This window comes from Mercenaria mercenaria, chromosome 10 (assembly GCF_021730395.1).
Source record: "Mercenaria mercenaria strain notata chromosome 10, MADL_Memer_1, whole genome shotgun sequence".
In the NCBI taxonomy this organism is placed as follows: Eukaryota; Metazoa; Mollusca; class Bivalvia; order Venerida; family Veneridae; genus Mercenaria; species Mercenaria mercenaria.
This window is the reverse complement of record NC_069370.1, coordinates 1,480,154-1,495,666: the sequence shown is the minus strand read 5'-3', so window position 1 is coordinate 1,495,666 and position 15,513 is coordinate 1,480,154.

Genomic DNA, 15,513 nt, shown 5'->3' with positions numbered 1-15,513 from the left:
GTATAAAAGACAAAAAAGGTCAACTTAATACATCATTTTGTGAAGAATTTCACGTAATTCAGTATAGTTTTTTTAAACGGAACAGAACATACATTTATTTGTCTAAAGCATATATTAACAGCTTATTGACATGTACGTGAACAGTTACAAACTGACGCTAATTAACATTGAAGTATTATGTGACCCACTACCTTAAAGGTCCAATGCATTGAATGTAGTTTGCTATTTTGCAAGGATTATTACTGAAAAACTAAGCTGTATGTATAAACCACTTTTTGTACAGTTTATGATAAAAACAAAATGTCAATAAAATTACATTTTTTTCAGTGTTTATAGGAAACCTTTTACATAGATGAATGTTTATCAGTCAGTATGCCTTTTTCCGTGTATACCTTTTAAAGAGCTTAAAAAGCTGTTTGATACACCCATTCCGTAATAATGATTTCCGTTGTTGTTTTTAAGAAATAATTTATAGCAAAAGAGAGCTTTAACACTATTTATGCACGATGGGCAGTTATTATTAAATAGTTCTTTCTTAATATACATGTTTTAAATAATTACACAGATGTTTCCATATGAAAATTTCATTTTAGACTTTGAAATTCAAATGATGCACAAACTTCAAATGTCAAAAACTTTCTGTTTCCAATACTGGAGATATAGAACTCATATTAGACTCGTGCAAAATAAATTAAAAATGCACGAAGAGTTCAGTTATGAGTGTGATTCAAAACTGACAGTAAATTATTTACGCATAACGTCGGTCATTCCACCAGTCTTTCCAAATCCTTTCTTTAATATATTTAGATTAATTATTTAGATATTTCTTTATTCAGTTCAGTTTTGTCTAAAGTATCAAGCTAAGACTAGTCAGTTAGCCATACGGAACTTCTGATTGAGGTTATAATGGGCAATTTATCTCATGTATACAGAATGATTGTCTGAGATAAATCTCAGGTATATGCATAAAGAGTCATCAAAGACTCCAGCAGTTTTATTCATGTTGTCTTATATTGTGATAATCATTGATGTTAGTTGCCTACCGGTTTAACACAAGGGAGATTATAGGTTTGCCGTCTGTCCATCTGCCTCACTCTGTCGGTCTGTCCAACCACCCGATGCCCGTGCACAAATCTGGATCCGACGATAACTTTAAACGTTTGTGAGAGATTTCATTGATGCATAAGATCAATGGGGATAATGTTGCTACGTCAAATCTTTGCCAATTACGCTCTATTATCACATTACAAATGCAATGAATAACAAACCTCTGTGTAGGAAAAAATATCAAATGTTACAGATTGTCTCAATAAAAATTGATGAATCTAGAAAAAAAAAATATGTCTGAGTTGGGAATCGAACATGGGTTGCCTAGGCAATAAATATTTTCTACCATTTTGTCCAATACACCACGGAGCGTATTTAGCGACCGTTCATATAAAGCTTTATAATTAAGGGAGTTTATATTTGGCACCCTGTGACAAAAGTTCTTGAATTATCAATGGAAAAGTACGTAAGTAAAAAGAACATATTCTAACGTGTTTCCATAACAATGATCTTCCAGCAACTAAGATCAAAAGCCTCTAAGACATATAGCAATAATATCCTGATTTTTTTTTCTTTTTGCTGTGTTGTCGTGCGATCTTAATAACATTCGTCAATGTCTCTTTCGGTACTGTGAACTGCAAATATACAACACAAAATCTTGGAATAAAATAGAATCATAAACGGTTTAATTAAGGTAGAAGATATATCTTCACCACTATCTCATCGGCAGCATTATCGGCTGCAGTGTCAGCGGTGTTGTAGTTTTCTTATTAGTTTTCTTCATAAATATCTAGAAACAATTTGTCTGACAAGTAAAACTAATAAATCGGATAGAATAATAGCATCAAATAAAAGGTGGCTACGTACGTATACAATAAAACTGATTTTTAGTGAAGGGAAAGGGTGCTTTCGTCGTTATATAACCCAAAGATAAGCACGGGGAAAATCCGCTGGTATCCCGCGAAATCGTAACCGTAGTAAAAAGAATTTGCATTAATACTATATTTTCAACAAAACTATAGTTTCATTTCTTATAAAGAATAACTAAATGTTGCTATGGCAAAAATGTTTTGAAAATGTTACCCAAATGCCCGCCCGCAAAATATTTTCATGAAACTTGGTATGGTCGTAAAAGTCTATACGGAGATGATGTACATTCTTTTATTTTGTTGCCAGCCTTTTTCATTTTGTTAATGTGCCGACCCGAGTCTGTATGTATGTATGTCCTTCAGTCACAAAATGTTGATCCTACTGTAATTTTAAATTCATGAACCTGGTTTTTACAGTTTCAGTTTCAGTTTATTGGCAAATCGGCAAATACATTTGCCTTTGGCCATCTAACAAATATCAAAGTGAATATGGCCAAGACATATATAACATATATAACACAATCATAAATCATACAAATGGCGAGCATTTTAGAGTGTTTACAGACAGCTCATTAGGGTACATTGTTTAAAAAGTCGTTTAAGGGGAATGCGCAAACCAAATGAGCCGTGCCATGAGAGTGGGTTTGCGACCAGCTTGGATCCAGACCAGGCTGCGCATCCGCGAAGTCTGGTCAGGATCCATGCTGTTCGCTTTCGAAGTCTATTGCAATTAGGGAAACCGTTAGCGAACAGCATGGATCCAGATGCGCAGGCTGATCTGGATCCATGTTGGTCGCAAACCCACTATGTTGGTTTTCTCATGGCGCGGCTCAAATAATTTTATTTTTGCTTCATCTAACCGTTTGTGCGTGTTATATTATTATTTTGGTAGAGGACATTGATTGCTCGGCAATAGTATTGAATGACTTGTCGGTCACTAATCAGAACTATTGCCCTATGTCTGCAGGACCGAGGTCCAATAGTTTTGACAAATTCATTAAATGTTTTATTATATGATATCATTAAATGTTTTATTATATGATATCAGAAATAAATTATCATACTTTTTTCTTTTAAGTTTAGACTTAAACCCAGCCAAATTTAGTGTTAAACTTTGGACCGGCGATTTATATCAGGGGTCATGCCATCTTCATATTTGGCATGTAATAGAGTTTTTCAGAAATCATGATTTAATAGTTTCGTGGATATACATTTATGATGGAAAACAAATACATCTAGACATAGATAGATACGTTTACAGAATATTACTGTCGATTCTGTATTAAAATCATACTAACACGATACTGTATAAAATCCTGAATGACCGTGTAGTGCATAACAACTCGTTATTTCTGACATATAGATAGGAATTTTACCCTCCCTCCTAATATTTCTAGAAAAGAGTATAATCACCCCTATAACAAACACATATGAGGAAGCCATTTATATGCACAGCTTTGGCAGTTTTGTATGAAGCATCATTTCTTAAAAATGAATAAAATCCATTCACCTAAGTCTCAGTTATTGCAATAAATGCCCACAGGTTCTCGGACTAAATGAGTAAGGTATGATTTACGCAAAAAACTGATCCAAATTTCACAAAATTGCAAAAGTTAAGATATTGAATAATGTTCTTTGTTTGATCATATAAAGCTTGAAAATTTTGGCAATGGTCATATAGAGCACACGTAAGATCGCCAGTTTTAATAAGGAAACATTAACACTATAAAAGTGGAGTCTTAATTCAGTAATTGTTAGTTGATAAAGTCACAAATCATGTTATTTTACATATTTTCATGAACTTTCAAAATTTCGAGAAAAAAATGACAAAGCAAAAGAAAGACTGTGTATATAGTGTATTCAAAATAGACAGACTATAGTGATAGACTTTTGGCATAACCAGTAGACATCGACTATTTGCGATTTAAATGCATTTTTTTTTTTTTTGCATAAATGATATAGCAGACAATTTTTACGAGAAAATTTCCCCAGGATATGTTTTATCTCAATTTCACATTAAAATAATAACATTTTTATGTAATGTTATTTCAATTGTATACAATAATATTTAGGCAGTTCTCAAAATATTTGAGAACTTTTTTGCTCAGGCATTTCCGTTATACTTGACGGAAACGAAATTGTAAATCAGTCCTACCGAAACCATCACGAAAAGGAAAAAGAACGAAAAGTTACGCATGCATTTGAAAGGAGAAGTAAAAACACAAGTTTTGTGATAAATTAATAACACGTGAAGCATTGTTTTTACACGTGATAAAATATAAAAATGTTCTCTAGAACAGGTGTACGCTGCGGAAGAAAATGGCGCTCTTTGATGAAGTTTTTTAACCATGCTGTATAAACATACATTATAAAGTGTTTTATAAATTGGAACCAGTCGTAGAAAATGTGGTGGAAAACTATGGGAACAAGATGGACGTTTGACCAGTGGAAAAATATCAGTGACAATACAGATGTTTTAGACTAAAAAAATCATTTAAATACATCAGTGTAATATGAATTTTTGTGCTGGTACCGTATTCACCAATGTTCTTAGACTGAAATTTAGACTTTTTAAAATGTCAGTATTTATTTTTGTCTATTTTTATAGAACAAATGCAGACTTTGGTTAAAATCTGCACGGCTACGTAGATCCTATTGGAATAAAAGGATCTCCTAAGGGTTTGAAGAATAGAATAACTACGAATAAGGTAATTTGGCACTGAATATTTAGTCACTGGTAAATCTAACTATGAATTTCAGAGTAAGGACTTTGGCGAAAATGGACGCTGGAAGTTTAACTATGATGTTAAACTTGTAAAATCCTCAAATACTTATAGCTTCACGCAAAATATATACTTTACATGTAACAAAAAATGCATATGTGAAAATTTGCAGTAAACATATTTGAAAACACCTGCAAAATAATTCCAGAATTGCCAGCAAAATGCCAATGGAATGGCGCAACGCATGAATACTAAGACTGAGGATACGAAAGGTGTTCAACTTATATTTGAACTCCATACAAACAAGCATATATATTCAATAATCTTTCCAATTATCTGTTTTTATTGGAAGATATGTTTGATTTTGATTTTTATTTGTAATAGTAATAAATCACTCTGTAACGCGTAAATAACGACGGCAAAGTTGTATTAATAGTTTGTTGGTAAAGTTAATTCAATCATTCTTCAACTCAAATTAAAAGAAGGTTAAATGGGAATTTAAAAAGCGCTGAGGCAGTCGTCTATTTAGAATTTTCCATATACTATAGGCTACTGGGACTGCGTACAGAGACCTTTGGAGTTCCTATTTTAGTCCAATATCCGATAGATGTATGGCTTGATGAACCTTGGTAACGTGTTAGAATCGAAATAATATATCTCATTTAGTGATTTGCTCTTGAATAAAATCATTGTTTGTCGTTCAGATGCGTTTTATTATATCACGAGTCTTTCGCATCTGAACTCCAAACAGTGATTTATTCAGCGACAAATCACTAAATGACATAATATATTATTTCGATTCTAACACGTTACCAGCAACTTTAAAGTACATCCTTGATGGCATTCATTAAATAATTGCCCGTTTTCAATCAGTTTCTTTTCCAGCGCGCCGCTATGCCGTTTGACGCCATGACGTAATGATTGTGACGTCAGAACAGTAAATTGTTGTATAATAATTCACTGTTTTCAGCCTTCTTTGTTTAATAGGAAAATGAATCGGATCGTGTTAGAATAGAGTATCTTAAATGATAATTATGTAGTTGAAAATTCTTAAATCACCAGAAAATTCGACTTTAGGCCTATATTGATGCAGTAGGCCTACTGGAAAAGTTATAACACACATTTAAGAATTAAATGCTATTTTTTGAGCGTTTGAACGGGTATATTAATCACATTGAGACTTCTTACAAAGCCATGAATCGCGCTAGATTGAGATGCAGTAAGTACCATTGTGGTTTATGCCCGTATTTTTAAACTCACAAAAATAGCATTTGATTCTTATATTTTTTACAGTAGCTTGCTACATAAATAAGTGGGCTGCTTTCTATGAGTGCAAGACAATTAAAATATATTTCAGGATATCTATCTTTTCAACATCTAAATAGAAATGCAAAAAGGGGCCGCACAAGTTTAATTGTAATTCACCTTCCAATGAAAATAGAGTTCCTGGTTTTTATTTAAAATATCGTTGAATCCAGTGAAAAACCTTATAGTCGTGTCGATTCAATTTTGATCTTTACCGTTTTAACCATATAGTTTACTGTTCTTTCTGAAATTCTGGTGTCCAATTTTGAAAGATATTTCGAACGACGCCATTTTTTATTTATTTATTTTTTTTTTTTTTTTTTTTTTTTTTTTTTTGGAAATGACGTGCCAAGTTGCTGTACATGAAAATAACCGCTTATTTCTTTCCATACAAAATATATAGTGAATATACATATAATAATGTGACAATGTATAAATTCACGCAGCAGGTATTTTTTATTCTTTTAAGAAATGAAACTTTTTCCGGTGTTCATGCGAAATGAATGGCGGAATAGTATTGGCAAATCCATGAATCGCGTTCATTTTGTATGAACACCGAAAAAAGTTTCATTTCTTATATTTACATTTCATTTCCTTTCCATTTATAAACAAGATAATAAACAAATTGTACACATTTTGTTGCATTTAATTAACATTAAAATCAGCTTCCCGACCATTCTGTTCACCAGACGGAACAACTGCGACGTCATCTAAGGAACGTTCTCCCTGGCTATACGCGGACGTCGTCAAAACAGCGGCACGTCATCACTAAGCAGTGTTGACGTAACTTTCGCGCCTTTCCTTTTGCTGTTCATAAGAAATGAACGTCAACATTTTCAATGGAAAAGAATTAATCGAATGTAAATATACAAGTATGTTTATTAGCTCCCAGGCATTTACGTTCAGAACCGTAATTGAAATTGCACTAATACATACTTAGCATAAAATGAAAGCATAATACGAAGAAAAAGTAGAACATCAATGACGTCACGTAAAAAAGTGACATATTACGCTTTCTTCCATATAAATGATCCCTTTTTTCAACAGCCGAAGACATGAACTTAGCAGAACAATCGCAGAAAGAGTTTCTATATCCCAGGCTGTATGTTGATGGAATCTTGATTATGTCCGTTATCTATTGAGCCTGTCTACAAGCCAGGGAGAGCAGTCGATGAGCAAGATAAACAATAGATAAGAACATTAAGATGTCGTTCACGCTCCATTCCTGCAATACTGATGGCTTGATTAGAATCTATTGTACTACTTTAGTTTTGTAGTCCCAGTTTAGAGCCAAAGTGAGCAGGCCGTGTACAGTAAATTAATTGAGGCAGATAGGTAAAAATGACGTTATTACGTCAAATGCAATAAATGAATTTTTATTTGATTATATCAGTTAATGTTAAATCAATCGTTTATGGGTATTTATACAAGGTAAAAAGCTATGAGAATAAATATATCGTCTGTTGAAAACCAGACCCTGGTATCTGACCTTTTGGAAATTTTTCAGAAACTTGAAAAAACTTCCTCAAACGTATAAAAATGTTTATTTTTGTACCATTTCTAGTACTTTGGTGACAAATCACATTCTTTAGAAATTAGGAAATGTTTCTACTCATTTGCTCTTAAACTTAGGACAAATTTGGACAATTTTGTTTTGGCATTATAACTTTGGAGTTTTATCAGCATTTTCTTACAGGCAAAACACCTCATTTTCAGATAATATGTTTTGGCTTTAAGCAGATATAACTTTCTTTCTGCGCCTCTCCAGCCAAAACATTTCAGCTAAAGATGCGTGTTTTTGGCATTCATGATTTCTGAAAATCTGATAAAGAATAATACGCCAGAACCTAGTATATGGTCATAACATACTATAGCTTTACATTTTTTTGCGAATATTGTTTGCAAACTGCGGGCCAGTCTATTGCATATACCAAAGCAAAAGTTTGGTTTTAATAAAAAGATGACATAACACGCATTTCCATTGTGCTATATAATAGTATTTATGTATACAATGCTATGGCATTCAAAAAATCACAGATTATCGGACAGAACAGAGTAACTCGGCGTGCGGTGTTTTGGTTGTAATACATATTTATTTTGATTCAAAAAAGTTTGATCTAAAACATAGTAACTTGAAAAAAAAAAAAGGCTTTGATGATACTATATTTTGATCCTTCAAACAAATCTGTAAATATTTCACGATTGATTTCGGACCATTATACTTGAAATCTTCATATTAGGTAAATATGCATTTTTACATTTTATTACGTGTCACAGAACTTAAATCTAACATAAAGTAGCATACACGAGTAGTTTACGCCTATGGTATATACTGAAAATCTTATGGTATTCACCCAGTAAGTAGTAATTTAAAAGATATTATCGCATTAGTACATGATGAAGTCAGTAGTCATTATAAATTACATTTATATCATACTTCTTGCACTCTGTAGTCATTACACAGAAATATCTTTTATCATACTTGGTGCCTTTGCTAGTAATAATAAACATGTAGGTCTCGTCAAAAAGTAATATGAGTTACATAATAAATGGTAAGTAATATGATTTACATAATAAATGGCATCTATTGAATACCTTATTATTCACCCAGTAAGTAATCATTTAAAAGACACTATTGCATTCGTACATTATGCAGTCAGTAGTCATTATAAATTTATATTATATCATACTTCTTGCAAATCGTAGTCATTACACAAAAATATCTTTTATCATACTTGTTGCTATCGCCCGTTATTAAAAATGTAACCATGTAGAAAAACTGTAACATATACATCTCCTCAAAAGTAATACATGCTTCCTTTACATAGTTCATTAAAACACGGATGGCTCTGCACCCATACTTCTGCTATAAAATATTTCAGTTATAAAAAGAGATTGTAGCCGTTAATAGAACAAGGTAATTATCTACAACACAAGAGCTATTGCTGTTTTGTAAATATATTAAGACTGCACTGACATGAAGTACTGTGAAGTACCTTAGTGTATAAAGGTACTTGTGAAAGTATATTATACTTGGTTCCAGTCATAGTATAAGCATATACTGTTCCTTATCCATGTCAGTATCATCATCCGTTTCCTGTCTATCTGGTTCAGGCAGACGTTCCTTAACACCCTGGCCAGCAGATAATCCTTTGTAGTAATCATGGAATACCATAGGAATTACACTTTGCTTGCACAAAGACATTAAGTCCTTTTTCTTTGCACTTGATATTGGGAGCTTCCCTTTATATAAAGGTTGAATGTTCTCATTTGGACGCTTCCTTCCAAGAAGCTTTACTTTCTCGAATTCTTCAGCTTCATCAAAATTGTACTTGAATTGGCACATCTCTGTCTCAGACTTTATAAAACGCATCCATTTCATTTGTTTCCATCTTGGCTTTTTTGCCACTTTCAGTCTTAGAATTTGCTTTTGTTCTTGCTGATTTGAAATCTTTGAAGTCATAGAATTTTAAACTTACAACATTGTAAGGGGTTTTCCTCCTGGCCATTGATATAACTGTTTCCCATTGACTTGGAACAAAGAGTTTTGTCTTGAACTTAGCAAATTCAATTGCCGAGTGCATGGAGTCGCATTCCATATGCGTATGTCCACTCTCCAAAAACTTGTGGTCAATGATTTTCAATCCTTGTATTTTTGTGACAGAATTAAGGAGGCAGGTTGCAACTATCTGATTTCTATTTTGCCCAGCACATGCATCTGAGTATAGTATTACATGCTCTACTGGTGACTCCAAACTCGAAAGGTACAGATTCAAACATGTTGATATCTCATTTGATCCTCGTTTTCCATCTGTTTCTGACCATAGGTAACATGTTGCTTTTTTGTCACCTGCACTATTGGTGGAGAGATTATAACAACAAAGTTTTCTCATATAGTACATCAAGCTGACAAGGGAACATGGCGTATACAAGACTGACTGTAAATCAAATGTTCAAGTTTTAACTTTGCTATCCTGTCTTGCAATATGGTTATCTTTCTGTTTTTGTTCTCTAGCCACTTTCTTTCTTTCTTGATGCAGTTTGTACTCTTCTTCTGTTTTTCATCCAATGTTCCATCTGTTCTTGCATTTTCATACTTGTTACACAAAGTACACTGGTCTTTTTTTGGAACATGAATGACAGGTTGTATTCGTTATTAAAAACTTTTCTATATATTGGCTCATTCGCGGCTTCTGACTGATTTTCTTTACATTTTGAAACATATTCTTCATACATTTTCTTGATATTTAAGTTTGGTGCAAGAAACTGCCTGTTGGTAGACTTTCTAACATAATGACTTTCCATGGTTGGAAATGATTCTATGTGATTTCTGATCTCTTGCAGTTTTGATTCACAAGTTTTATTCGGAGCTCTATGTCTTCCACGTTCGTCCCTTCCTTGAAAATGTCCAGACATCTTTTTTGTAAGAGCATGTGCTACAATTGCTTCACTTATGCTTAATATTTTCAAAAAGAACTTTTTGCACACACGAACTCTGTGATTATTTACTTCCATAGAATATATCCTCATTACTTGCTTTTTCTTCTCAACTTTGTTCCAATCATCGTCTAAATATGGTTTTGTGTTTTTCTCATATACATTTGAACAGATAAAATCCTTTTACCTTTCATAAGAAGCAAGCCCATAATAGAAGTCCCTGATGGCACACCGTTTCTCAAATGAAACTTTGTCATTCCATTTGTATTTGCATTTTGTGCAGTCACATTCTTGAACTAACTTTCTTGATATTTTCTTACCAGAACTGGATATATATTCTTCACCACTGATTCTAAGTCTTTTCCTAACATTTTTCTTCCAGTTCTCCGGTGTCGATTTTCTCTTTCTGAACAGTTTCTTTTTCATTGGGGATACAAATTTTGCAGCCTTTTTCGGGGTTTGATGCACAGACACACTGCTAATGCTAGAATCAGGTATGTCAGTACTTGCACTTGGTAATGGTGTGGCTACAAACTGTTCAGAGTCACCATGAGCAAGACTTATGCAGGCATCATAATGTTCTAGAAATGCCTGGGATTGAAATATATGCTAATTTTATTTCATTATGATTGTCATTTGCCTTTAAAGTTGGTTCAACAATAATCTTTTGTTGATCTGGTTTGCTAGTGTATATCGTAACTGAACAGTTAGCATTGTTTGCCAGTACCAAAGGTAAGAGATCTGCTACTTTGCTTGATCAATATCCATCATTCTTAATATTTTCTATTTCAGAGAGATATTCAGCAACAAATTCCTCCTCTTTTTCGGGACCATACTTGTCTATTAAGAACCCCATATATTCCAATGCATTTTCTTCTAAGTGGGTACACATTGAGTTTCTTAGTTGAGAATGTGATTCTGATATAAGGTCTGAATAGCATGCTGCTTGGAAAAAACAGTTCCCATCGGCAGGAACCTTATCCCGTTTAAGTCCTTCATCATTTAAGCATTGGTCTAAACGCCCTTCGTTTCCTGCTATTAACGTTTGTCTCATTATTTCTTCATTATAGCTCAATGTCTTCAAGCGCTCTACATCTGCCTCTCTATCAGAATGAGCATGAATGCTTGATACTGCCTTGCGCTGTTTTCTGGTTGTATAAGGCATTTTCTTTGAAGTTAATTTCTGAACAGTTTCATTCCATGATTTCTTCACCAGTTTTTCCTTTTTGTAACGTTTTTTGCTTGAATCTGACAACTTCCCTTATTAATCACAAAATGACTAAAAAATGTCATTCTTGAAAACAAAACATACACTCCTGAAATCTGATATACCATGTTATCAACACCAGTTAGCCCTTTTAGAGTTCAAAAGAGAGCTGTTAAAATGTATCATTGATAACTGAGACAATCTGGCATTTGAAAATTGCAGATACTGTCCTTAATCTCCCAAAACCAAAAACAATTAACCGTATGTATCACAGTCTGGCAGATAAAATATGGCAATATTTGACTAGTAAACATTTCGCATTTCCAGATGCTAGGTTGTGGCATATTGAGAAAATAATTATAATTCATTCTGATGAATGCCATAGGATACTACCACCAAATGATATGTTCTGGTTTAAATGTATGTTTCATATACTCAGATGTTAATGAAAACCAAACCCTTGTATGGGTGAATGATACAATCTGGCATGATAGTTTGCCACATAAGTTGAAAAAAATCATAGTATCTATGTATGCTTGGTTCTGGCTGAAGAAAAGATCGATATTTTGAGATACGACATTTGATCTCTGATCAATAACTCGAAAACGAATAAAGATCTAGAGCTCAAATTTTCACACAATACGTATTTTTGATGTAAGAAACAGAAAATACGAAAACCCAAATTTCAGAAAATTTGCTAGATACCACCCTCTGGTTTTTAACGGACGATATGTATTATTCTTCTTTGATACAAGTGTGCAGTTAGAATAGTTATAAAGTGTAATTACCTTAAGTAAATCTTGTTATATCCAAGTAAAGAAAATCTTCAGTCAATGATTTTTTATTTTCATAATCAATTTTAAATACCTTTCGTTTTCAAAAGAAAGCCGAGTTGCAACTATGTATAAGTACTAATATTCAATATAGTTCATATCCAATGTCCAAGCAAACGTCCCGAATCCGCAATACCTATACATTGCGTTTCAAAGATCTCTCTCATGTTCACATGCAAAGACTAAAAAGTCTAAAATAAAATCTAATTCTAACATGGCTCGATTTGATTGCCAGTTAAACAAAGAAGAAAGTCAAGCCCTGTATATTTAACAAATAATGTATAGAAAAACCGTGTTTTAACGTTATTAATGCACGAAAATAGGTTATATGTCCACGGAATAATTTCACGAGGGCATAGCCCGAGTGAATTATTCTGCCGACGTATAAGACGTAAAAAAAAAATTGTTTGTTTCCGGTATCCCGACCTATTCTAAATTTTTGGCCCGACCCTAAATGTTTTTATGGCCTTGGAGAATTTTTTTTCAACTTTTTAACAAAAAGTTGCAAAACTGCACTTTTTATGCTTTAAACATGGCCAGTGATGTTAGAAATCAACTTACTGATGCTCTAAAGGCATAACCCCCTTATTTGTATTCATTTTTTGACATAAAAATAATTTCCGAAAAGTCTCCCTTAATAAAAAAAATTTCCAAAAAAAATAATTTTTCCGACCTACCTACCCTAATTTTTTTGAGCATGTTACCGGAAACAAAGAATTTTTTTTTTAGGCCTAACAGATGTTGAATGTATTAATTTCAGTTTTCATTCTGACATGGTCATTGATATACTTTAATAAATATTTTACCGGACTTCATTTACGCGAGGAGTAATGTATCGGACGTCATGTGGCAATCTGACGTCATAATTGACGTCATAATACTCTCTTACCGGTCCGCGCGTCAACTGTTGTCTATCGCAGATTATACAGAGCTTCATTTTCTTCTTTGTTTAACTGGAAATCAAATCGAGCCATGTTAGAATCTGAGATAAACAACGGTTGGGGCGCGGACCGGTAAGAGAACATTATGACGTCAATTATGACGTCAAATTGTCACATGACGTCCTGTTATTTTCTACTCGAATAAATGAAGCCCAGCATAATTTGCACCAAAATATTTCAATGACCATGTATGAATGAAAACAATCAAGGCCTTCTTGTGATTTGTCGTCTAATTTACCACAGTTCATCCTTCATATGCTAAGATATCAAACCACTCGGAATAACGCTCTCGTGATTCAATTCCTGTGCATCTGAACTCTAAACCATGATAAATTTGTTAAATAAAAGCGTCGTTTTTTAAGACTATAATACATGTTCATGCATCTGCACTCCGGTTGATAAAAAAGAACTAAACCCTAGGAAAGGAACCCTCAGCCCAATCCTCAAGCTTTTTATTAGAAGACATTCACTCCAATTATCGCTCCTATGCGTAACGTTAAAATGAGCCCAGTCCCTAATGGCGAAACTTCCAAAATTACTCCCATTCCATAATTATGCACATTTGCAACGCATTTTTCCTCTACAAAAATTCGGCTACCAAGTTGCATTGCTATCATTTTAGCCATACAGCACTTAGCAATCTTTCAAGTTCGAAGTATTTCATAAAATTTCCTAGATCGAAAACAGCATTATATGATAGGTCATTCTCGGTTGGTGGTCCCAAGATGTAGAATGAACTCCGCATCGCGAAACTCCAACACCTTAAACTATATCTTTTAAATGAATCTAGATCTATGTATCAAACAATCTCGATTTTTTTTTCAATTCCCGTTACATGTTTTTTGCATATTTGCTGGTACAGATCTATAGGTATTGTAACCTCCACGGGATAGTGTGTAGTATTCTCTTTTTTAATAATAAGTAATGGCACCATTAACCAGGTGGTTTGAACCTCTATATGCAGCCCGTGTTAAGGAGAGCGGTGGTCTAGTGGATAAGGTGTCGGCCGCTCAATCCAGGGGTCGTGGGTTCGAGCCCCACTGGGGTCACGACCATGACTTCTCATATGACACCAGTACTGGTTTTTCCAGGAAGCGGACTTGAGAGTGGTAACAATAAGCTTAAAGCTTTCACCACAATCGAGCTAAAACAAATTAGTATAAACTAATATGCAGCCCGTGTGGGCGTACCATGTAAGGCTTTAAGCACTGATATCCGGATATAGGGGTAAGGGTGCTGTAATGGCTGTTCGTTTCCATATTTCCTGATTCGTGCATTCCATTTCTCTGCCACCACCATCCACAATATCATTTATAGGTGTATACTGTTCATTCTTCCTATATTCTCATGTGTTCTCAGACAATGTAAGTTTCACGAAAGTCATTCTTATATACATTTATAAATTCATTATTCTCTACACATCTTCTTTTGACTACTTTTTACTTAGTTTATTTAGTGGCATTGCTTTCGTTTTATTCCCTTCTTATCTAATCAATTATGTATAATTCATATGACAATTCTGTCACATTTTTTTCTTTCTTATTATTTTTTCTTTTTTTTTTTTTTCTTTCTTATATATTTTTTCTCTCTTTATGTCTTATCACAAAGTGCAATAGCCTTGCAATGTTCACATTTTTTATATCATTTTTTTCTTTAGACAATTTCTGTTATTACATGGGTGTAATAATAACAATATTATTTCTTTAAATGTAATCCGACGCTTTCGCGTACTTTTCTCACTTAAATTAACAGTTTTTAGAGTTTTGGTGTGCGGATTACAAATTACATTTATTTTTTCACCACTTGTACATAATTCTATCTTACTTTAACCTCTGTTCATTGTACTACATACTGTTTGTGCCACTAAGAATTAATTTGTTCATAATACGTTATTTTCACTTCACTGTCTATGTTACGTACTTGGGATGAATTTTTACATTATTATGCTAGAGGACCGTAATATGAGCTGTGCCATGAGAAACCAACGTTGTGGGTTTGCGACCAGCATGGATCCAGACCAGCCTGCGCATCCGCGCAGTCTGGTCATGATCCATTCTGTTCGCTTTTAAAGCCTACTGCAATTAGAGAAACTGTTAGCGAACAGCATGGATCCTGACCAGACTGCGCGGATGCGCAGGCTGGGTGGATCCA